This window comes from Acanthisitta chloris, unplaced genomic scaffold, assembly GCF_000695815.1.
Source record: "Acanthisitta chloris isolate BGI_N310 unplaced genomic scaffold, ASM69581v1 scaffold625, whole genome shotgun sequence".
NCBI lineage: Eukaryota > Metazoa > Chordata > Aves > Passeriformes > Acanthisittidae > Acanthisitta > Acanthisitta chloris.
This window is the reverse complement of record NW_008674042.1, coordinates 10,520-35,638: the sequence shown is the minus strand read 5'-3', so window position 1 is coordinate 35,638 and position 25,119 is coordinate 10,520. Positions and strand designations below refer to the sequence as shown.

General features: G+C 46.1%; 1 protein-coding gene across 1 annotated transcript in view; it reads right to left on the bottom strand.

The window, feature by feature from the left end:
• Positions 1–8,307, bottom strand: part of GPR20 (G protein-coupled receptor 20) — a 22,970-nt gene extending 14,663 nt beyond the window's left edge. The window contains exon 1 of the mRNA XM_009075150.1: positions 8,210–8,307. The gene's annotated coding sequence lies outside the window, so the exon portion shown is untranslated. The remainder of the gene's footprint in view (positions 1–8,209) is intronic.
• Between the last annotated feature and the right edge of the window lie 16,812 nt (positions 8,308–25,119).

The window sequence follows — 25,119 nt, the reverse complement described above, 5'->3', positions numbered from 1 at the left end:
CTGGTCACGTTCAACAGCTCCAGGGCCTTTTACCAGACTGTCAGCATGGGCAACAGAGGCAGTGGAGAGCCATAAAAGATGGTCCAGCTGCCTCTGTGATGGCATCTCAGCAGGGTCCAGAGGCAGCTGCACCTACCTGACATCAGCAGCTCATCAGGGACCAGTCAGTGTCCTCTACCAACTGCTTCAGATCGCAAGACACTTCCCAACACCCTCTGAGCTGTTACTTGCTGTCCTCAGAGGACTGCAAGGGCCAGAGTCCACCACCATCATGTGGCCTTGCCCCTGAACAGGCTCCACATCCTCATGTTTGTGCACAGAGCGAGGTCAGATAGTCAACATATGGGGCCTCTGCTGATGGGATCCAGCCGCAATTCGTCAGTTTGATGAGGGACAGGGAAAAACAAGTGATGCCCAAATGACAGTTGTGGGGAGGAAGTGTGTAGGAGCCAGTTTCCTGCCTGCCTGCTGCATATTTGGTAATTGACTTTGCTGCCCAATGCCTCCTCTTCCATTTTTCTCCCCAGGCCATGGCATTTTTGCTGACTGACCTGCTGAGCTGAAAGAAAAATGAAGACATCTGCAGGGCACAGAGTGAGCTGCTCCTCTGGACATCCATGAGGTTGCTCACAAGTGACTGGTTTGGAGTACATTGGTCTTGCTTTTCATCAGTTCTTGCATGACAAGGGATATGAAGTTGGATATGCCCTATCCTGTGGGGTTGAGCCAGGATCCCTCTCTCCATCCCAGTTTGCCCAATTTACCACAGATCTGGCAACAGTGAGGTTTCTGACAAGGTTCCTCAGTCAAGGCAACAGCAAAGTGAGCCATCAAGACCCTTTGGCCACCCAACAAGGCATATCATGTCTCAGCTGCCCCTGTTTCCAACCCACATTGGGATCCTTTGCAGGGTCTCACTCTGACCTTTCTGGCCTCCCAGCCCAGGTCTGGCCAGCAGCCACCTCTTGTTCTTTTTTTGATAATTTTTCAAAGTTTCAGAAGCTAATTGCCAAGAACTCAATGTCCAGTGTCACAACCCCACTACAGAGCTCTTCTCATTCCCAGCAAAGTATTTCCTGATGATTTTTTTGGTCACTGGGCACACAGGGACACTGGTGCTTGGAGGAGAAAGATACACAGGCTTTGGGCTTTGACATCGCTTGGGCAGCATGCCCTGGGTGGTCAGAGTTGGGTGGAGAGGCTCTTGCCCAGCTCTGGTTTGAGAGCTATGAACCACGAGTTGGCAGTTTCACTGGTCTTGGGTGGCTGAGAGAGCCTCCAGAAACCTCTCAGCACTCTGCTCCTGCATTTGGGGAGGTGGGAAGCACAATGTGTCAGGGCTGAGCTGGAAAACCTTGAATGCAAGGGATGCTGTGCCCTGTGAGGATTCAGAAGACAGAGGGACATTTGCAAACCCATGGCAAGGAAACAGTAGGGACCCTAGGGGACCATTCTGGTTCCTCCACCTGCTCTGATTTAGCAGAGACCACAAACTTGGAAAGGGGCAGTGGAGTGCTCCCAGGGCCATCTGTTCAATTTTTGGGGTCCTTTACTGTGTGAGTAACCTGGCCCAGGAGGAAGGACACCTGCAACTCAGAAAATCTGGTATTTGGACCCACAATCCTGAAAAAAAAAGGCTTTAGAGAAAGACATCCTCTCCCTGCTCTCTCTCTGCAAACATGCTAATCCTCCTCTCCCATCCCCTTTGTTTTCCTGGTTTGGAGAGATTTCGAACAGCTCAGGGCTGGGCTGTCTTTTGTTAGACATGCACAGAGCTCAGCAATGCTCTGAGCTGGAACAGGGCAGCATAAATCTGATGGATTATCATAGGAAATGCCACAGTGATGAAAAACCCTATAGGAACAGGAAGAAGAGAAAGGGGCCCATTTGTGGAAACCACCCCTGCCCCGCCAAGAATCACCCTGCTGCTGCTGCCTGCTTACAAGTGATTCCTAAAATTGCTGCCTCTGGAAGAGGCTGGTACATTTGCTGATTTTTTTTTTTGCCTGGTATTTTGGAGGGGGTGTTTTCTTCTGCGTTTTCAGCTGTTTGGAATTACAGACCCAGTCCCTGCAGGAAGTCCCTTCTCCCACAGCAAGTTTCGTGTGAGAGGCCTCATTGGGGACAAAAAAATCCATTTTCTGGGGAGGTACCTCAGTTTCCCTATCATGGAAATGATCCCTCTAAGCACAAGGTGCAGAAGTGTCCTGGGAAGTTTTCAGGAAGAGAGGGAGGGATTTAAAGTGTTTTCTTACTGGAAACTGCAATGCCAGAATAATCAGTTTTCTCTTGAAAACAAATGGGTGGACAGCAGAATGCAGCAGGTTGTGGTGGTGGTGGTGGGTTTAGCTGTAGGGTCACAGACCCTTTTGTCTCCCACATGGGGCAGAGGGAACCTGCTGAGTACCTGAGTCAGGTGGAAACACAACAGTTCATAAATCCAGGGATGAAGTTACAGGACAGGTACAGATTGCTATCAGGAGGCTTTGAACTCTCTGAGGTGTGGGCAATGAGGGAGGGAAGACCAAGACCCTACTCCAGTTTGTGTTTAAGGCCTCAAAGCAAATTTTTAATCAGGAACAAAAGCTCAACTTGCCACTGCTGAATCAATCATTCCTTTCCATAACTTCATCTTGTTACCCATAGCTTCAGTCTTTGTTATGCTGGGAGTGCTGCAAGGTGCTGTTTGACATGCCCTTTGTTTCACCTGGAGGAATTGTTTTCTACAAAAGCACTATTAGATATAATAAATAGTGCTAAATGGGCTAATGAAAGGGTGATGTGTTTGTGCCTTGGAAAAGGTCCAAACCAAAGCAGTGGGAATGACCTGAGGGCCAGCAAACATGACCCATCAGAACAGACCAGCAGAACTGGGTTTGTTTAATCTAGAGAAGAAACAACCAAAGGCAAACCTGATAACAGGAGGCAGAGATGTCTGGGACAGCTTCCCTGGGAATGGTGCAAGGCAGGTTCATCTTGCAGGGTTTAGTTCATGAATACCAGTCTGCACCAAAGGACTAGCCCAGTTTGTGGTGGTCTCAGTATAGAGGCCTCCCTTGGGTAAGAGGAATCCTATTGCTTGTGTCTCCTAGGCCAGGGATGTATCCCTGCCCTCTGCAATTCAGAGTTAGAGAAACAGCAGCAGCCAGGGCAGCTGGAGGTTCCCCCCATGATGCTAGAGCCACAGGTTAATCCCATGGCTGTAACATGATCTAAGTGTCACCTACTTTTGGGCAAATTCTGCTGGCTTCTTTAAAGCAAAAATTCAGCCTGCTGTGGTTGCTATACTGGGCTCTGCTTCTTTGAGTGTCTTTCCATTTTCCAAGAAAAATAAACCACAGGCTCTGTATTTTTAGATATGCCATCTGATCACAGCTAGTCATATATCAGCCCCAATATTGTGAGTCAAGATGCTGAGCTCCACTGCTGCACTCCCTTGGGCAAGAACTAGTGACTTGAGCCATACTGGGTGTATTAATACACCAGTGTGTTTAAAATACTCATGTGCTTTCTTAGGTAAGCTGCTCATGAGGAATAATACTGCTGGGGTTTATTAATGCCAGTGTCTTAGGAGCTTAGATTCTCTGGGTGAACTTAATACTGTTGTGAGTGGGAGATGAACAGCCCTGGTATGAGACAGACCTAATCTAGGCAGGGGCCAGAGGCAGCACAGCTCCCCTTCCTTTCCCTCTCCCACCAGTGACTGATTCCTGACGTCTGCCCCTTGCTATTTCAGTCCTGGGTATCCTCTGAGGCAGCTGCTGCTCAGAGTGAGCTTTATGGTGGCCCCTTCAGAAAGTGTTTACTCAACCTGCCTTGCACAACAGTGCACAAATATGGAGTTATAGGTGTATTTTAAACCTCTATCCCTCACTGGCTTGTTCCAACCTTCACAATTCTATGTCTCTGACACCACTGTAGCCCGAAGAAAATTTTCTGTGCGTTTGATCAAAGCAGGAGGAAGCCTTGAGGCTGGTGTGTGAAAAACGAGCTGCCTTGTTCCTGAAAGTTTATTTGTTGTGCTACTTCATCACTCTAATGACAATCAATTTATCTGCATAATTAGTCGCTGGAGACAGCATAACACGGCTTGGCAGCCTGGATTTTTCTCAGAGATGTATTGCTTGGCGTATTCAACCCAGACAAAAGGAGACAGCCTGGCTGCTGGAGAACTGCAGCTCTGTGAGAGCCAAGCAGGTGAAACCTGGCATGACAACCCAGCTTGCTTTCTCCATCCTGCCAGAAAAAGACTTTTGAGATGAGGATGAAATGGCACCTGGATAAGTGTCCTACCTAACGTCCCTTCCAACGCAAATTACTCTATGATGCTGTAGTGATAATGACAGCACAAGGGGAAATGGTTTTAAACTAAAATAGGAGAGATTTAGATTAGATATGAAGAAGACATTTTTGACTGTGAAGGTGGGGAGAGACTTGATCTGGTTGCCTAGAGAAACTGTGGGTGCTCCATCCCTGGAAGTGTTCAAGGACAGGCTGGATGGGGTTTTAAGCTAGTGGTCTAGTGGAAGGTGACCTTGTCCATGGAAGAGGGGTTGGATTAGATGATCTTGAAGGTTCCTTCCAACCCAAACCATTCTATGATTCTAATAATCCTGCTAGTGCATTTGCCTCCCCATTGACGGGACGGGGAACGACCAGTCAGATTGTTGATGGTTGTAGGGGAAGGTGTGTGTTCACTTTGCACTCCTGGAGAGTGTACAGACAAGCAGATGCTTATACACCTCACTGAGAAGAGGCTGATTGCACAATAGTGGTTCTGTGGGCTGGAGGTCTGTGCCCACCACTCTGCCACATAACCCACCCAACAGAAATCTCCTGTCCTCTGCACTCAAATGCTAGGAACTCTCTTCGTGCCTTACAAGAAGCTGATCACCCTGCTGAGCCTGCCTTGGTGTCCTTACCTGCTCAGGTATCCACTTTGCTGTGTCCTTCTGGGTACATCACTCTGAGAGGACCCTGCTCGGTTACGAAGGTCTGCCATGGTAAGAGCTCAGTGACATTTCACCTGTAGTGAATTAGCTACTCTAACATAGGTCCAACTTCATCCATGAAACCAAAGCCTACTTGTGATACCTTCACTGTGGGGCAGCTTCCCAAAAATAGCCAAATCCATCTCTCCAGATGCCCCATAGAGAGGGTGGCAAACTCAGTGCATGCAAGGATGGGAAGCTGTCTACTGGGCCACCACATTGGGAGTCATACCCCATGTTTGTTAGACTGAGGGGCTTTTGCCAGACCCCCACCTTTTTTGGCAGGTATTTGTAGAGAAGGTGACTGGAGCCATGAAGAGGAGGGGACATTTGACAGTAAATCTTTTTGCATCAACGTGGAAGAAGTCATCCATTCTGTTGTATGATAATGACTGCAGTGGTGCTTTTCAGGCTGTGATAGAGGAGATGTACATCTTTTATGGATTATGTGTAACAGGTAATAAAGAATTCAGTTCCTCTCTGTCTGTACACTAATGGTGTATCGATCCCAGTAAATATCACACTGAGATTGAAAAGTAGATCCCTGGTTAGTATCATCCTGACAGGTGACATCATTTCTTTGGATGTCTCAGCCAGCTCAGCCTAATCCCATCTGACCCCCACAGCTTTACTGAGTCTCTTTGCTCTGGGTCTGGGCTTCACTTTTCTATTCCCCTGATTCATCCTTCACCTCAGCACAACTTCTTCTGTCTCTGGACTTTGTCATGCTTGACTGGACTCTGCTGTGCTTCTCTAGGGTTTACTGGATGGGAAGTGTTTCCCTGCTGCACCATCAATAGGATTTGCTCAGCTATTCGTGATCAGTCATTTTGAGCAGGAGTAAAACATACAGCTAAAGCTACAAATTAAAATGCAAGCATGAAAACTGAATGAGAGGTAAAAGAGAGAGCAAGAGAGGATGGCAGGGTCCTCACAATGTTTACAGATGAGCTTGCAGACATTCCTCAGAAGGGGTTGTAGATTTTACCTTAGATGTCATGGGATGTTCACTAACTTGAACATTAATATGCTGTCTCACCTCCACCTAAATGTGGCAGCTGGGAATTTATAGAAACCTGTTGTAACACCCCAAGGTAGAAAGGAAAATCATAAAATCACAGAATGGGTTCGGTTGGAAAGGACCTTGAAGATCATCTAGTTCAAAACCCTTGCCACAGGCAGGAACCCTTTCCACCAAACCAGCTTGCTCAAAGCCCCATCCAACCTGGCCTTGAAGTCCAAACAATGTGCACTCTGTTTGCTAGTGTTACTCCCATGGGGAATTTTTAGCTCTCACTTTAAAAAATACCCAGAAATTTTGATGTGTCTGTTTTCAGGACTCACATCTCCTTAATAGGTGAGGCCTCCCTGAACATGCTGAACACCTGCCTGTCAAACAACCCTCTTTGCATGTCTCCAGCCTGTTAAAATATGGACAGCTAAAATACCACAGCCCTTCTGACAAGTTGGAGTGCAGGACTTGGTCTTCCCCCTTGAAAGGGGATGTAGGACCAGAACAGTATGCATCCCTGTGGGAACCACATCATCCCCAGGGCTTGATGCACATAAGGGGGAGCAGAGTTGTGGCAGAATTGTACGTGTGCCTGGTGGGATTTATTGCTCTGCTCAGCAGCCTCCTCTGTTCTCCTTGCTCTGCCTCTGGGAGAACGTGCTGTGAGAGATGTTTCATGTACAATTCCTTCCTTGGCCTTTGCCTCCTGTTTCAAAACAAGGGAAGGAGGACTTGTTAGGTGTTTTTGGCACCTTTATGCTCTGCTGGGAGGGAAGAATGGCTCTTTGTGTGTGTTTTATCTCAACGTACTGGGAAGATGGGGAAGGAAGTTTGAGCAGAGTGAAGCAAAACATGCTGAATTTGACATTAATAAAGTAGCTGCTCAGTTGCATTGCTAAATTGCCATGGGTCCTTGTAAAAGGGTGGGGACGAGATGGGAATTTTCTTGTCAGATATTGCTATGCACAAAGGAGATAGAAACATTTCTTAGTAAAGAGGTTTCCACCAAAGAAAGGCTTCTGCCCTCACTTGTGCTGGTAGATGCTACAACATGGAGATGGTGAGCATTTCTGCCTCCCTTTTTCCATGGCTGTCCAGCTTTCCCCTGCTCAGGGAGGGATTTACAGGGTGAGCTGAGATACAGCATTGCATCTAATCATGGGTGACAGAGGCATTTGCCCTGGTGGTTTTCAATTGGGACTGTCACGCGCAAGTAATAGGGATTAAACTTGTATGCCCACTCTGTCATTTCTGAATGGGGGAGTTTTAGCTTTGCTGAAGGAGCTGTCATTTCAGGAAAAGGACTGGATTTTTTGCTGAAGAAGAGCAATTGGCCCTGGCGTGTGAGAAATGTTAGAAGAAAAGGCGCCTCATGTTACCAAAACACAGCTGAAATAAGTCCGATGAGCTGCATTGCCAATTCATCACTCTGCCACTGAGTGTAGTCTGTGTAAACACCAGGACACGCTCTCCACATGATGTACTGTGGCCAGACATGTCTCAGTTGGCAGACACTTGCTGACAGAGCCAGTGAGGCCATTCATCCCTTTCACCCACCCCAGCTCTGGTCCAGCTGCTTTCCCCATTCACACAGTACCCAAAGTAAGGACATTTCCATGGGGAAAATTTTCTGCTTCCTAACCTTATACTGTAAAGTTCATTTCAAGCCTTCTGAGACCCTTTTTTCATGGCCTGAATCTAAAAACCTTGTGTCTAGTTCTGCATCTCTATACAGGGATGCTTATGGGATGTCTAGGTGTGTACGTAGCTGGACTTGACCGAGATTGTCAGTATATGTAGGTTTACCAGAAATACTCAAGTTTTCATGCAGAATCCCTCAGATGGCTATTTAGCATCCAAATGGATGAGTTCAGTATATAGTAAAAAACCCACATTCTCCTTGATGAAGTACTCTTTTCCTCTAGACTAGCCCTAGGCTCCCCAACCCTCCTCTACCTCATCGGCACCTGGCATGGGAAAGTCTCCTCTCCAATGCTGTTCCCACCCACATGGAGCCAAGCAGCATCCAAACCCACGTGCTCCCCTCCTAACCCAGCTTGCAAGGACTCCCATCCCCATCCCCATGCCTCCAAACTCACAGCCCAGCCGGGATCAGAGCACGCTGCCTTCCTGAGCTGCAGCTGGTGAACCTCCCTCCCTCTCCCCCCTCGCTCCCAGCCCAAAGCATACCCCAGTCAGTACTCACACAGCCTGAGTGAGAAAGCTCAGCTGCTGATCCCTGAGCCTGCTCCCAGATTCCTCGACCAAGCGGCCGTGGGCTCACTCCCCAGCGCTCAGCCCGGGGATGATACAGGAACCAGACCTCTTTGGTTTACTTTTACGTTGACGTCAGTGTCTTTTCTAGCCTCCACAGCTCGTTTTGGTCAAAGGATGTCTTCAGGGGAGAGGGGAGGGGTCGGAAAGGGAGAGGAGTGAGGATAAGCTGGAGATGAATATTTGTGATGTGAGCAGCCAGCGGTGGAGGGTTTTAGGGGCTAATGGTGAAAGAAGGAGTGCTTATGGAGACCAATTGACCCTGGGTGTAGATCATCACTCAGACATGGGTATATTGGAGACCTGACCCTCACATGGAAATCATAGAAATGTTTGGGCTGGAAAGGACCTCAAAGATTATCTAGTTCCAACTCCCCTGCCATGGGCAGGGACACCTTCCACTAGACCAAGTTTCCCCAAGCCCTATCCAGCCTGGCCTTGAACACTTCCAGGGATGGAGCAGCCACAGCTTCTCTGGGCAACCTGTGCCAGTGCCTCACCACCCTTACAGTAAAGAATTTCTTCCTAACATCTAACCTAAATCACTCCCATTTTAGTTTAAAACCAAACTTTCCCCTTGTGCTACCACTGTCTCCCCATGTAAAAAGTTGCTCTCCCTCACTCCATATCTACACAGATAGACTTTCCCACCTGTACCAGCACTGGGAGCATGAGCCCTGCTTCCCCCAACTTTTGGTGGCTCTTTGTACCTGGCTGCTAGTTCAGGGGAACAGGGAATGTTGAAGGACTGAGGGAGGTCTAGTGCCCCAACATAATGCCACAGGGACACAGCTGCACAGTTGTGCTGCATCTGTGCCCAGACTGGGGCCAGTGTCTGTCTCTGTGGGAACCAGGAGATGCCAATTTGAGTTGCTTTTACCATCTCAAAGGATGGACTTAAAGACACAGGCTCTGTGAGCCATGCAGTTGTAGGTAAGTGTGCACCTGAATATGCATTTCTGTGCATCAGATCAGACTTTTATGGGTGTACAGGTCACAAAATATAGTATTCATATTCAAGGACCTGAATAACTGACCTCTCCCTAAACCCCTGCAAGGTTGAAGAGTACTTGTCTCCTGTTGAGGTCCTGCTCTGTCAGGTTAAGGCTCAGATTTTTTCCTGGGATTTTTTTGCTGCATGATGTGCACATCCCTCCCCCAGCCCTCTACACCCACCGTGCAGCAGATGTGTGCATGGACATGTTTTCAGGGTGTGTAAAGGGCTGATGCTTGTGAGGGATTCATTAGAAAGTAGAACCTGAAAGTGCAATCGTTAATGCTGAGTTATTCATAACAGATTAATCACACCTATGTTTAGGGCTTCTTTCTGGAGAGGAGCAAAGCCAGATGTCTTTGCATGACCAAACAACTTCCAGGAATTCCAAACTAAGGCTTTCATGCCCTAGATCCTGATAGTTTTCTATTATGTTCCTGAGTACTCCTTTACTTGGCTAGTGTGATGCAAACCCTTAAGCATTTGGATCTCAGAGCCTAAGGTAAGGGCAAATATGTAGCTTGTCCCAGTGCTGCTGCACAACTACAGTTAAACCTGTGGTCTCTCTGGGTGGGGGATCACCTTTCCATGATGCATTTATCCAGCTCTTAACACAACTGATCTGTCATCTATTATTAGCTCATCTGTATGATATCTTGTTTTAAACCATTCATGCTTAGGAGCAAGAATTGAGAATTGTCTGTATGAATCCAGTACCAGCACTCATACCTGGTGATGTTGGTGTAATTGAGTTGGTTGACCCTTAGAAGCTGTGACAATAAAACCTTGCAGAGAGCATGGATTATTGACAAGGAAGCATCATCTGCTACCACTAGAATTATTGGGCTGTATAGGTTTATGTGAAAAAGAGTAGTGAGAAAATAGTTTTTGATCTCAGTGTACCATCACTGAAGAGAAGAGACAGAAAGGGAAAGCACTTAGTTTGTTCAGCACATCCATGGCAGAGCCAAGTAATAAGTCCAGTTTCTTATCCACTGGATCACATACTCCCCATCATAAATCATGTTAAACTCTCAAAGGTTCCCTGTGTCCTTGTCAGAACCAATACACTGTTCATGGCTGAAGAAAGACAGAGTCTTATAAAAAACAGAAAAAGAGGTCCTTGTAAATCATGATGTCTATACTTAGAAATGTGTTAAAACTTCTAAGCACCAATTCAGAGCACAGAAGGTATTTTTTTTCCTTTTCTGAGTTGAAAAATCCATCCAAAGGTCAGTCAGAAACAGGAATAAAACTGTCTTTGAAATCTCAAACTGCTGTAATAGCATTTTTGGCAGTGAATGATAAACTTGAGCAGTTGAGGTTTACATGGCAGATGAAGTGAACATGTCTTTGTCTATACATTAAATGACCCAGCTCTGGCCCTTTTTCATTTCTTCTCCCAACCTATCCAACTATTTATAGATTTTTTACTACAAATGGACCTCCTGAACAGAAGAAGACAGACCAGTTAGGTCTGAAGAAAGTATCACAGTGGAGCTGTGCCCATAAAGTCATCATTCCTGGGCTGGAGTCCCACTTAGATAACCTCCCAGGTAGCAGGAATATTAACTCTTCATTTGCCTGGCACGGTTTTTTACAGTCTTTCACAGTTCTTGGAGAGTGTGAAGGGTTGTTTAGGGAGATGTTATGATCATGAAGTTATTGGGTTGAAAGAGAAGTGTGACATCCTGTCTGGGGCTCTCAGAGATGCCTAGGGAGTGAGGTCTACTCACCAATACACAGACTGGATGAACTTTAAAGCCATGCATTCAGAGCTCTCAATTTGAATGAGAAGCCTGGGCAGTCTGATGGGTGGATGGAGTTAACACTCAAGGATGGCAGAGATTTGGGGTCTCTTCTCTGTCACATCTTATAGATAGGAAGCTCTTGCTGGAGCCCTGCATTGCAGTCCATGCTCTGTTAACACTGGAGGAGTATATTCTGTGTCTGAATTTTTTAAAATATCTTAATGTCCATTGCAGTGGACACTGCTGTGGCATTTCTTGCATGACCCTGGCTATGTAGTTGCACAATAATGTGCTCTGTCTGTACAGGGAGTCCTAGTGGAAACTGGAAGATCTTTTACAGAGGTGAATATGAGGCACTCATACCTTGATATTTTAACTTGGTAACTGGTTGATGTGGGTTTGAACCCCTCTGTGTGCAGGAGGGACTTTGGGAGATTTGCAGTGAGAAGAAGGGTTCTGTCTTTACCTTAAGTGAATTTCCAACATACTGAATGAAAAGATGTGAATAAGCAGGTCTTCATCCTTTGGTTGTTCTTCCATAGGGCTGATTGTGCTGAGGTGGTTCCTGGGCTGAACTGCCACTGGTCTCAGCAAGGCTCAGTGGTGAGATGCATCTGTTGAGAACACCAGATCTGAAAACACAGGTACTTCATGACTTGAAAAGGTATCTTCAGCCTCCCAAAATACTGGGACACACCACCACGCCCCACCCTGCCCCAGATACACTAGGGACTTCAGACTCTAGTGTAACTGGTGGATGGGAGTTTTAGGACCACAGTTTTAGACATATGAGCATGAGGTGGGAGCTAGGGAGGCTGTAGGCTCCCAAACCCTCCAAGAGGATGGGGTCCCACGGGTCCTCTGCTGGGTGGCTGCAGCTTGTAGGATGTTTTCTTCTTCAAAGCTGTTCAGCAGCTCTCCAGGCCCTGCAGGGTGGATGTGGCTGCTCCTTGCCTTTAGGATGTCCTAGTGCATATTCAGCTGCTCATGACTCCAAGTGAGATGTTTCTTTCCCCAGATTTGCCCTTCTCCCAGGTCAGAAACCTCAGGCAATATCAGACTTCCAGCTGCTGGGGAGTTTTTTAGGTACTTAGATGAGCTGACACATTGGCTTTCGAAGCCCACACTGTTTAGAGGAGCAGAGAACAAATGGTGAAATGTAGATTTAGTTTGGCAAATATCTGAGGAGTTTTCTAGGGTGGAAGAAAATATTCCCTGTAGTTCCTAGTGCTGGAAGTGAAGGTGGCAGGAGCATGGCTCTGTGCTTTGAAGACATGAATGTACAAGGTATCCTGGGGAGAGAGAGCAGAGTGAGTTCTTTGCTTCAACAGCTGCTTCTGAACCACCTCCGCAGGCAAACAAATCTGCATCACTCCAGAAACAGCAGAGGACTCTCCAAAAACAAATGTGCAGAGGTGGAGTCCAACAAGGGTTCAGCACTCCATGCTGCCAAAATAATGCCTCTCATCCAGCATAGGAGGACACATCACTCAGAGTCCTTGTGAGCATGATGGGAGCTCCTTGCTGCAGTAGCATTTGTGGAAGACATCTCCTCTTGCCTAGCCTGCTGTGTCCTGCAGAGCCAGATTGGGCTGAGAGAGGCAATGGGATCAGAGCCAGCTGTGGTGGCACACAGGACTGTGTGCCCCTGTCCCCATGGCTGGTCCCCAAGGCTGCATGCCAGCAGCCAGCTCAGTCTGGCACTGTGAGCTCTGTAGGTAAGTGCATTTCATGGCATGGATCAGCATGGCTTGGCTTAGAGGAGGAAACAGAGAAGACAAACTTGGGCCTAGACTCAAGCTGTCTATATGGAAGTGTCTGGTCCTAGTGATGCTGAAGAGTCACTGAGCTCACAGTGGGACCTGTGCCTTGTCTCCCAGCCCTGGGAGGACTGTAGGTGTTAGTAAAGCATCTCAGCCATCACTACACATCACAGCACAGACAGCTAGATTCAGTCTGATGTGAAAACCCTTAAATGTTGGTGGTTTCCTGTCCTCTGGATGTCCAGATTGCTGCTCCATTCACTGGAGGGAATTCCTGACATCCAGTCAATACAGTTGGGTAGTCTAGACAGAGACTCAGGTACAAGCCAGGAGGATCCCCAGTCTGTTGCCCACATGTAGATGTCATTTTTATAGGAGTTAACTGGGCCTCTGCTTGATCTTTAATTGCATGGGCTCCCTCGTGCCATAAGTGGGTGCTGAAGGACAACTCCAATGGCTCAAGGTGACACAAAGTGCACAATCAAATTGAACCCCAACACCCTCTCCAAGCTGAGTAGGCAGTGGCCTTGTCACTCTGCCAACTGTTCAATTGAGGGATAAAACAGGTTAGATTTCAGCTTCTTTTGCCTTCATTTAAACCCTTGAGCAATGCCTTATCTGTGTGATTGGTGAGATGTGTGTTGATGGGGTGGAAGGCAAGAGGAATTGCTAGAGGTCCTGTAGCTGCAATGCTGCCCTAAACATTAATTCCATAGGGAAGACTCCACAGCAAAGTTGACAGGCATAAGTCACTGAAGCAGACAGTGAGCAGATTTGTCCATGAAGACATTTTGACACTGTCCATGCAGCTGTCCAGGGTAAACAACAGCTGGATTCTCACAACGCTCCCATGGTGCCCTGACCACCACGGACTCACTTCTGTGTTTCCAAATGTATTTTTTCTTCTTGCCTTGCAAAAGCAGCTTTTTTTGTGAATGAGAACTGGTCCATCAATGGGAAACAATGGCTCATAAAGATGTAATGATTAATTTGGAATCCTGCCAGGGGTTATTGTTTCTCCCAGTGTGCTTTCTTCTCAGCTGAAGGTTACATTCAGAGGCTGCATTTTCCTTGCTTTGCTGCTCATGGACCTCTGTGAAAGGGACTTCAGGGTGAGGTTGGTGGGAGCTTGGGCTGAGATCATTTTTCTAAGAGCTTTTCCTTTTCCAGCTTTCCCATTTTGCAGAAATTTAGGTATCAGACAAGACCCAGGGATATGTGAAATCATATCCAAGGACTTTACTTACCACATGAGCATGTGGCAGCAGTTACCTGGATATTTTTTCCCTTTCTCAGTGACCAAGAGAAGAAGCAGGTTACATCTTTACTCTTCCTCTCCTCAAGGCAATAAGCCTGTGTTACATCTTTACTCTTCCTCTCCTCAAAGCAATAAGGAGGATCTGGGATCTGGGAAAATCTCCAGGAGCCTTTAATTTATATAGAAACCCCTATTTGAACATACAGAACTACAATGCCACTACCACATGCATATATGGTGGAGCAGCCTGGTCTCATATGCTGTATGATGGCACATCTCCTGTGTTCTGTTCTGTAGGAATACATGTTCCCTCTCTTCTGGAGCTGCCACAGTAAACAGAGCCCTGAGAAATCACCCTTCTAACACCAATAAAATCTGTCATTTTAAATTTTTTAAAGCAGTCTGTTTTGGAGCTATTTTGGGAGCTCTGTCCTGTGTAAAATTCCATGCCCATTTCAAATACACTTACTACATTTCTTCCATCGTTTTGCTCTTCCATTATGGCTAAAATTAAGATTCAGATTAAAAATAAAAGCCCAGAATCAATGTTCTGTACTGCCCAAAGTGTCTCAGACAAACTGGCAAAGCACAGTGATTTTAAGACTCTGTGACCCAACCTTCAGAGCCCTTAAGGCTTAATTTTCCATTAGTCAAGAGGACAACTCATATAAGTCCTAATTCAATTGGTCAGAGAACGACACACATGACTAACTGTCTGATTTGCAAATGGCAGATCATCTGGTACTTGAGAATTTTCTGTGGTTTAACCTTTGATGCAGGAGTTTGGGTTTCTGATGGAATCACCTGCTCCCATCTTTGCAGCATCCTTCCAGCCCTAATGATTCTGTGATTCTGTGGTTCTGTTTCATATGTGGCTATGTAATCAGTGCTGACCACCTCAGGTAATACATGAACTTTGATAATAGAGGGATTTATTTATCCCAGAGCAGAAAAAGGGGGGAAAGTAGTTATCTCCTTTAATTTCCATCTTCATGGACTGAATCCCTGACTGACCTACTCTTACTGAATGTGTTCAGTTGGCCAGTTTACTCTCACAAAGAGTTGTGGCTGGAATGAGCTGAGATGTTTAGAAAGAAAAGATCACACTTGTTTTATGTAGATTAGTACATCCAATGGAGAAATAGGGCCAAAGTCAGTCTGATGGTGTTAGGTGGACTACTAGGCAACCTCACCATATTGATGAGTAGCAGTGTAAACAATCTGATCATTAATGATGCAGTTGAAGGAGCTACAAACTTTTGTAGCTAAGTCTCCTGTTGAAAAAAACTGAAGATGGACTTTTTACAAGGGTACATAGTGATAGAACAAGGAGAAATGACTTTAAAGTGACAGAGAGTGGGATTAGAATAGATTAGATATTAGGAGTAAATTCTTTACTGTGAGGGTGGTGAGGCACTGGCACAGGTTGCCCAGAGAAGCTGTGGATGTCCCATCCCTGGAAGTGCTCAGGGCCAGGTTGGACAGGTCTCTGAGCAACCTGGTCTGGTAGAAGCTGTCCCTGCTCATGGCTGGGTGTTGGAACTATGTGATCTTTAAGGTCCCTTCCAACCTAAACCATTCCATGATTCTATGACTGTGTGAAATCAGTGGGAGTTTTTTCTTTTGGTCCTTTGGCTTCTAGGCAGGATCTTCCACATGAATTATGGTAGGCAATGTGTCAGGCACTGAATACAAAAGCTGTCACAGGACTTTATGTATCTTTACAAGAGATGTAGTAGCTGTTCCTTGACTTCTCCCGAATAGTTGTTTCTTGCAAAAGTGTTTCCCAAAGATATTTGTGTAAAAAAACCCCAAAATCCCGCCAAACAAAACTTTTGAGCCAGAGCTCAAATTATCTTGTTTCATATTCTGCATAAAATTCAGGTTGCTCATGGCTGAGTGCTCCTCTTCCTATGAGCAAGGGTAGGTGTATCTACTGAGTGGCCTTGCTGGCACACAGATCAGGGTGTGCCAGCAAACTGCCTTGGAAAGGAAGCTCTCTGGGATATCCCTGAACTATAATTTAAACTGGTCAAGTTCTTGTATGGATATGGAAAACCATCAACATTCTGTGTGGTGTGTGCAAGTGATATGCTCCTAAAGCCAAATTAACTTTTGAGCCTGAGTCTGAATCATGATGCAAAGAAGCCTTAAAAGGATGCAAATGTAATGTGGGTGGTTTGTTGTTGTGTTTTTTTTTTCATGTCTGCTCTAGCATGGAGCAAATGAAGATATGAACACAGAAGGTCAAAAGGATCTGGTAGTAGTGACAAAGTTACTGCTGTTGGGTGACTGCTCTGCAGGCTGGAGGCCACATTCTGAGATTGTCTCTGCTGTCTGTGGATGAGCATCAGTCATGCCTGACAATGAGGTGCTGTTGGTTTCCTCTGCTTTGGTCAGACCTCTGCATTCTTTGCACCCTCCCCTCACACTCAGCTGCACATTTCTCTTCCCCCATCTGCACCAGGCAAATGCTGCAGTCAGTTCTTGGGAAATGACTCTAGAGAATTGATGTGAAAGGGTCTTGGAAAAATGAAACATTCTTTGATCCCATGCTGGATGAATTCCCTGACCAGCTTTTCTGCAGAAAAGGAGTGTGGGAGCTCATGTATGCTGGGAAGGTCATGGTGAGTGAAGCATGACTGGCCCTTGCTACAACAGCATGGACTTAGTGTTGGTTGGAGACGCCTGCGGTGCTCCACTCAGTCAGATGTTGATAAGGACATGGTCCCATGGGTCATTACCATTCTGAGCTCAGAAAATGCTTCTTTTCTGATGTGCACTTTGCCTCTAACATCACCCTCTGCGCCGCTGTACCAGCCTGTTGAAGGGGCTGTGTTGTATAAGCTTGGCTGATGTGCACTAAAGTGCCAAGCTCCCTCCCTCTGCTTACACAACTGGTGGCATCCATCAACCTGCCTTCAGTCTCAAGCCCATCAAGAGGATATATTTATACAGAAGGAAGCAGTAAAATATTTAAAGAAGAGCTATTTCTTGATATATTTTATAATATTTTTATTTGCACTCTGTGAAGTCTTTCTGTGTGTCTGAGCAAGGAGACCAAGCTCTTTCCATTAGGAGTTCACTAAAAACAAGCACATGTTTCATTCCCAGAAGTGATTACAGGCCTGTTATTGATTTGTTCCCATTGATGGCTTTGGGAGGTTTTGGCAGAGGACTGTGGGTGTAAAAACAGGGGAAAGAAGTAGATCTCAGCAATATATTGTTTTGCCTTCCATGTGTGGGTCATAGATTAATGGGAAAGTGATGTTACTTATCTTTGTCTGACAGCACAGCTCTGAGACAAACCCTTATCAAGTGTTGAGGAACAAATAGGGGCTGTGTGGCTGTGCTGTGCTGTTCTTGGGAATGGCCTCCAGTTCTGGGGTCTTCCAAGGTTACTTCTGACCACTTTGGATGGGACATGATGGCATAAACATTACACCCCATTTAGATTATATTTGTCATGACCTGCTTTTTATGTCTTTGATCTAATTAGGACTATTCTGACACCCCATTATTTGGAAAGAGTCTATTTGCAAGTGACATTCTGATCTGCTTTGTTCTTAGCTTCAGTTCATTACTCAGAGAAAAAGATTGCTAAATATCCTCCCAATGTATTCTTGGTCTTAAAAGTGCTATAACTACACCTGTGATCCCTTCCTGTGATAAATTAGTAAGCTGGCAAATGAACTGTCAGGTTTCCTTCAAGACATGACCATCTGTAGACACAACTCTTCCATGCAAGAGTAGGGCATGTGTGTGTGGGTGTAGGTGGATTGGCATGTAATTCATTGCTAGGTAGAGCCATATCTGTGTGGGTTCTATCTCAAACCTACCTTCTCTCCTAAAGGGCAGAGACCATAGGCAACTTTTTTTGGTGTGCAATTTTTGTTGTTCTTCTGAAGAGCCAGTCAGCCTGCAGTGGATGGGACACATGGGAATTGTGAGGCATCTGCTGCCAGCTCTGGGCAGAAGAATGTGCACATGGCACAGCAAGGCAGAAATTTTTCAGAGAAAGGAAAATCTCGGGAGATCTTCACTTGAAACCAGGCTGGAAAGACCAAAGACTGGATACATAGATTCTAAACATCTGCTGGATAGCCAAAAGGGACAAAAGACAGGAGGGAATGAGGTATAACCTTCCTTGGTGTGCCTGCAAGGGCAGAGGTGGGCTCAGCACAAGAGGAGCCAGTCTAGAGGGATGGCCAAGTGTGCAGCCCAGTGGTGCTGGGGGTGTAGCTGCAGAACCAGCTCACCCTATCTCACCACAGGTTCACTATAGTTATTTACCAGGATACTCTGACATGTCTGCATGTCTGGGGAAGGAGATCCTACCCCTCTGTGAGCATGCAATGAGGAGCCTTCTTGCTCCAAGGGATGATGGAAAGAAGCAGTGACTACCTATGGCTTGATGCTTATCATCTTCTTTCCTGGATTTGGTGGTTCAGTAAAGATGAGGTGTTCTCACCCAGGTTTCTCCAGAGCCTAGAAAAAAACAACATGGTCTTGGAGGTGTCCATGGAGCCTGTGAAGCTCCCAGCTCTAGGTTATGTTTGCACTGGACATGTTACTTCTTTCACTGGGCTTTGTGCTCTGGCCAATGCATTTACTGTAGAGTGCAAGGGCAGAATACCAAGTGCTTGACTCACCACTTGCTTTGCTTTTTATGGGCCCCTGGTCCAGTAAAGCCAGGATGCTTGACTGGACCAAGGTCATCTCTTGAAGCACTCAGATACTGCAGAGAGGTGCAAACTGCTTCATTTCACACGTGGAAAATGGATTTCTGTGGATGGCAAGTGACTAGCCAGTCCCAAGTCATGCTGAAGGAGGTCAAGTGTGGTGCATGTTGCCTTCTCCCCCTATCCATCAATCCTGCTGTGGCCTGAAGCAAGAAGATTGATAACATTTGACATAGTACTGAAGGGAACAATCTGAATCACTTGAGGATGAGTCAGGTTTGGATGGCTTCCCCACGGGCAGGCTTGGCCGCTAGCCTAGGAAAAGGATTAACCAGTTCTCTCTGACCACAGCAAGTGGGGAAATAGCTCTTCTCAGAGTGGCTTGTGTTTCCAGACTGGAGCCAACCATGTTTTGCACAGCTGAGGGTAATGTGGGGGAGGCAGATCAGGTGCCAAGTGCAATGTCCCTGGCTATTTCATTCATGGATGGGGGCCCATGTGCTTGAGGAGGAGGCTGAGGTGAAGGGGACCATGACAGTGGTTTTGGAGAGCTTTAGCCAAGCTGTTTTCTGTGTTTTTCTGCCTCATCACTTCTCTGTGCATTTTCCACCATCAAGAGTTGTGAGTTCTGTCTCTCTCCTCTGAGTTCAGTGAGAATTTTGCTATGGATACCAAGGGAATAGAGACCTGCCCATTTCTGGACTCTGAGCAACAGGTGTCACAAGCTGAACCTACAAATCAGATGGAGATGCTGGGTTTGGGTGCATGAGAAGATGGCCAGGCTCCAGTTGCCTAACAGGGGCATTTAGTGGTATTTGAGATGCCCTTGGGAATATTGGCTGATCAATTGGTTCAGAAGGTGTCTGAATTTGTCTGATCTCCTGTAGCTCTTGAGGGACAAATCTTCCATCCCCAGGTGGACCTCCCAGACACTGACATGAGACATTTTTGTAGGTTGTAGCTTGCATAGGCTGTGGGCTGGAGGACAGTGACTCTCGTCCTCTGAGACTGGGTCTTCCAATTTCTCAGCATGTCTGTCCTGGACACTCCCTGTAGTTCTCTTAGGGAATCTGGGGCAGGATACTCATAACTTTCCACACATAGGGGTTCTATTTGGGGAATGCCAAATGTATCTCTTCAGAATGTAATATATTCCAGTTTAACACCCCTCCTGGCTGGAAGGCAAGTACCAGATACATCATAGGTGTGTATCTGCTCACTGGACTCCTCTTTTTTTCCTTAAGCTCTTTCACCTTCAAAGGTGCTGAACCTAAGATGGACTTATAGGACCTGTGTCAGGTTGGACCTGCAGCAAAACCAGGCTACAAAATCTGATCTTCCTCACTCATCCCTTGCTATGTGATTTTACACAATTCCCATACCCATGAAACCCTATGGCCATGTGGGTGGGAATTCATCTCACCAGCTCCAGGGTGAAATTCAGCTCTGGACAGAGACCCAGATGTGTAGGGATCTCCAAGTTCATGTATTCTTGTGTAGTAGGTGTCTGAATTCCCATGTGGAGAGCATGTGGCATCAGCCAGAAAATTCTTGATTCAGTTGCAAATGTGTGGGTTCCTAGCCCTGTGTGAGATGCTCTCCAGCATCTCACCTAGAATCATGGAAACATAGAATCATTAAGGTTGGAAAAAACCTTCAAGATCAACAAGTCCAACTTAGCCTCCAGCTGCTCACAGGGTATGGGTTTTTCAAATCCTTACTGCATGTTGCTCTAAACTTTCCATCTCTCTAAATCATTCTCATCCCCCAGAAGCAGGGAAAAACAACCCAGGTATCTCCAACTTTTCTCCAACCCTAAGAACCAAAGGGACAGCACATCTTGGTCCATGTGTCCCCCTTTTCCCCAGCTCTTCCAAGGGAACACTGTGGCCTGTTCTTCTGCAGTGCTTCGTGACACCAGTTTCTCCGAAGGCAACACAACCGCAGGGCAGAGGCGAGGCACATTCCTGATAGGACCAAGATAGCTTTTTCCCATAGCTCCCAGGCAGTGGGAACAGGGCACTTTTTCAAAGGACTGCTGTGCCTAAAGTTAAAATAACAGGAGGAGCAGAGTGGGAGATCCAAGCTGGATTATGGTACTTGGGGCTCGATTCTTTCAAATTGAAAGAGAAAAGAGAAGAGGACAAAAGGATGCACTTGGAGAGTTTCCAAAATACTTCTATGACCATTTTGATATCTCTTTGGCCTCACAGAACCACAGGAATAAATTTGCTTGATTCCAGCTTGTACATACAATCTGAGCTGCAGCTTTGTTTTCATTAGCAGGGATTACCCAGGCCTGCAGTTTTGTTGTTGTTTCCAAAAGATTTCTCCTGCTGTTGGGGTATATGGGTCCATCTTCCTACAGAGTCCCTTTTCTCCCTTTTCCTACCCTGCTAATGGAACAACAATATTGATATAAAGTCTGAAGCACTTAAAATCAGATGCGTTGAGTGTTGTTTTACAACTTGGAAGCCCCATGCTGACTTTGTCTCTCTGATTTTTCCACAAGTTTACAAGCTGTGGAAAATTTTGCCTGTTTTCAACCTGTTAATCTCTATCAGCTACAGAATTGCCTCTCAGGGGAGAATAAATAGATGGGTACTCTGGGGTCACTATGGTGTTGTAGGTGACAATCTTCAAAGCTCTCACAATGAAGCCTGTAAGAGCAAGGAGAGGGAAAAACTGCTCCTTGTTATTTTAAAGCTCTATCTTGAAAAACAGGAACTCATGCCAGGACAGTTTATTTTGGTTAAAGCCAAGTTTTGCTGCAACTCTCCCGAGGGAAGACTGAACTTGAGAGCACAGAGCTGGAGAGAGACATGCTTGGGGAGAGATTGAGTGTTTAATCAATTCTGAGTGATTGTGGATGCTCAGGAACATCAGTACCAGTGTTGGATCAGGTGGACAATGTTTTCTTCTCCACAGATGTCTAGAGAGCTGTGGCCCATAAGGAACACTGGGGACTTAAGTCAGATTGAAACTCACCTTGATGTTCAACACCTTGATGTCACTGCAGCTCAGCCTTTGTGCTGTTTTGGCTTCACCTGTTCCACCATAGGTGGAGCTGAGAGGATGCACAGGCTGTGTCTGCAGCAGTAAATTACTCAGGAGCATCCCAAGGATGTAAATATGATCTATACAGTTAAATTGGATGGACTGCAAGGCAGGGACTGGGTGAACAAGTTCCTCCCACTGTAGAGATCAGGTCCATGACCACCTGAGGAACCTGAACATACATAAGCCTGTGAGACCTGACAAAATGTATCCCAGAGTCCTGAGGGAATTGGCTGATGCAGCTGCCAAGGCACTCTCCAAAATATTTGAAAAGTCATGACAGGCAGGTGAAGTCCTCAGGGACTGAAGAAAGGGAAACACTGCACCCACCTTGGAAAAGAAAAAAGGAATAAAAAGAAGGACCAGGAGGATCCTGGGAATGACTGACTTATCAGCCTCACCTCTGTGCCTGGGGAGAACATGGAACAGATCTTCCTAGAAGCTATGCTAAGACACATGGAGGGCAGGGAGGTGATTCAGGACAACCACCACACCTTCACCAAGGACAAATCCTGCCTGACCAACCTAACGGCCTTCTATGATGGAGTGACTACATTGGTGAACAAAGAAAACAATCCTCAGTGTATTTTTCTTCATTACTTATAATCCCGTTGTCTTATGTAATTTTTAGCACCCACAAAATCTTGTGGCAAGGATTTGCACAGTTTGACCACACATTACATGAAGAATTGCCTTGCATTTGCCTTGAAGGTCCCTTGTGTTGGTTTGATTAAAAGCCTAGGTTTTGCACTAAAAGAGGCCATGAAAAAATCCGTACCCTTTCTGTTCCTTTCATGGTTTTATAAATCTCTGTCATCCCTCCTATTGCTCATCCTTTTTTCCAGCCTGAAAAATCCTGGCATGCAATTCATTCCTAACTTTCAGCTTGCCCAAACCCGAGATGATGTTTTCATGGTGCTTCCAAACCAAGATCTTGTTCCAGCCCATCCTTTCAGTCAGTGTTTTGATACTCCACTTACTTAAACCACTTCCAATCCTTCCCACATGGAACTAGCAGCACAGCTTGACACTTAGAGCAGCTGAATTTTCCTTACAAAGATCTATGATCATTTTATGGAGAAACAGAAGGCATCTGAAATAAACGTCAATGGGAATGTGCAACTGTTAACTGTGAGCAGCAAAAGCAATAATCACCCAAGCCCCATGAGAGTGTGTCATCTCCTCCTTGTTCACCTGCCAGGGACGTGGAAAATGAGCAGCAATGCAGGAAGGCAGCATGGACTGTGGGATTGGAAATCACACCCAGGGCTTTGGAGCCAAATCTCTGAAACTGTAAACTCCAGATGTGTAAGCGAGAGCTGCAAACAGGAATCACTCTGGCTAAACAGCCCCACTTCTTCCAGGAACTGTGCAACCAGGGCCATGGGGACTTCTGCAGCATCCTCCATCCCTCTGCAGTCTCCTGGAGAACCAGACAAGCTAGCTTTGCATGGAAAGAGAAGAAGGCTTATCCTACTGGAAAGCAGCTTGGGTGAACACAGCTCAAGGCTACTCTGAGATATGGCAGTGGAAAACATTGGAGATGTCAAAACAGAAAGGGATGAACAAGAAATTGTAAAAAACCTTGGCTCATTCTATACTTTGGATCAGGAACCAGCAAGATCCTTTTTCTTTTTCTTGCTCAGTCTGCTCTTTGCAATGGTCCCCTGACCCAAAGGGACTGTCACCAGCTGGGAAGGAAGGGATGGGGGCAACTGTTCAATGATTCCCTGTCCTGCTGGGCTTGTTACCCACTTGCTGGATGCTCTTCTCCTCTTCCATATGCTTGGAAAAGACAGTTTTTTCTTTTCCAGTATTTCTGAGCAACTAATTCCTACCCCAGACTTGTTTGTCCCTGTGTGTTCCCTTGTTTTACTTTTATATCCTGGAGAATCAGGTGCTTGAGGAGGGAGCTGGAGTGTCTGAAGTGCTGCACCATCTCATCCCACCTCCACAGGCTTTTCTGTCCCAGGAGAGTTTTGCTTTCCAACCTCTTCTCACCAGCCTGAAGATTTTTTGGGGGGTAATTGCCTTCCTGAATCTGCCAATCCCTTTTTGCCACATCTGCTGTGTCACAGTTTTCCTGGCTGTAAAAGGAGTATTTTCAAGTTTGTTGCCATAGTCAGCACTGACAGAGCCTTGTCTGGAAAATGCTGGACAAGGAAGGGATGCTGAGAAGGCAGATTGTCATTACTGAGCAAAATATTCTCATCAAGGACATAGGCAGTAAAAAACCTATGGTCTAATAAGAGTTAACTACTCCACTCCTGTCTGTGCTTTTATTTTATTTTATTACACTTTATTATTTATTGTTTCATTTTATTTTATTACATTTTTGCTCCCTAAATAAATCCTCAGTCCTTTTTTTTCCAAATAGGGAGAGCCTCATCACCCAACATAAAAGCAAAAATTCTTATTTTGCTGCAATTAGATGCTAATTAACATCTTAGTCAGGATTAAACAGCCAAGGGGCATGGCTGATCCATAGCAGCAGAGCAGGAGAAATGGAGGAAGATGAGAAAAGGTAAATTTTTGGACTCAAAACAGGGTGAGGTGAGAGTCAGGTCCCTTGGACACCACTCCCAGAGCAGGAGCTGGCTGAGAGAAGGACTTTGAAAAGAGCAGGGGTGGCATTTCCAGGGATGTGGCCTCCTCTGAGGATGAGCATTTGAGATGGTTGAAGAATCTTCAGGCTTTGTCCATTTTACTCTGGATAGAACTGCTGGTCTATTTCATGTCTAGGAGCCCAAGGATGTTTGGGTGTATCTGGTGCTGAGGAGGGATGAGAGAATCAAGCAGATGGCATTCACCATAAGAAAGCATCTCCCAGGGAAATAGATGGAAAGAATATCTTAGCCATGAAGTCGAGGCAAAAATTAGCCATAAAGGAAAAGGTGGAATACAAGCAAATTTTATTTCGTTTTATTTTGTCTAAATTAAAGAGGAGCTCATTGCTTCAGTAGCTTATGTTGACTGGGTGCAACAGCTTGAATCTCTGTGTTTGTGCCTGTGTATCTGATGTAGATTTGGAAACAGAAGCAGAAAGAGGAGGATGAGGGCACCTCATCTCTGCAGGCCTTCATGGGTAGAGGCTCATGGTAAACAGCCTCCAGGTCTGCAAACAGCTCCTGAAAAGGGAAGGATCACTGCTGGAAAGGGATGAGCGATCCTGTGGTGTGCCCCTGACATGAGGGAGCAGGGTGCTGGGGTCAAACACAAATTGCTCAGGGAGGAGCTGTGGGGGCTAAAAATAATGTTTGTCGCAAATGCTTTCGTAGAAGTGGTCCCACCTCTGCACAAAGGGATGGACTGGGAGCCTTCTCAAGGGCTGATCTTG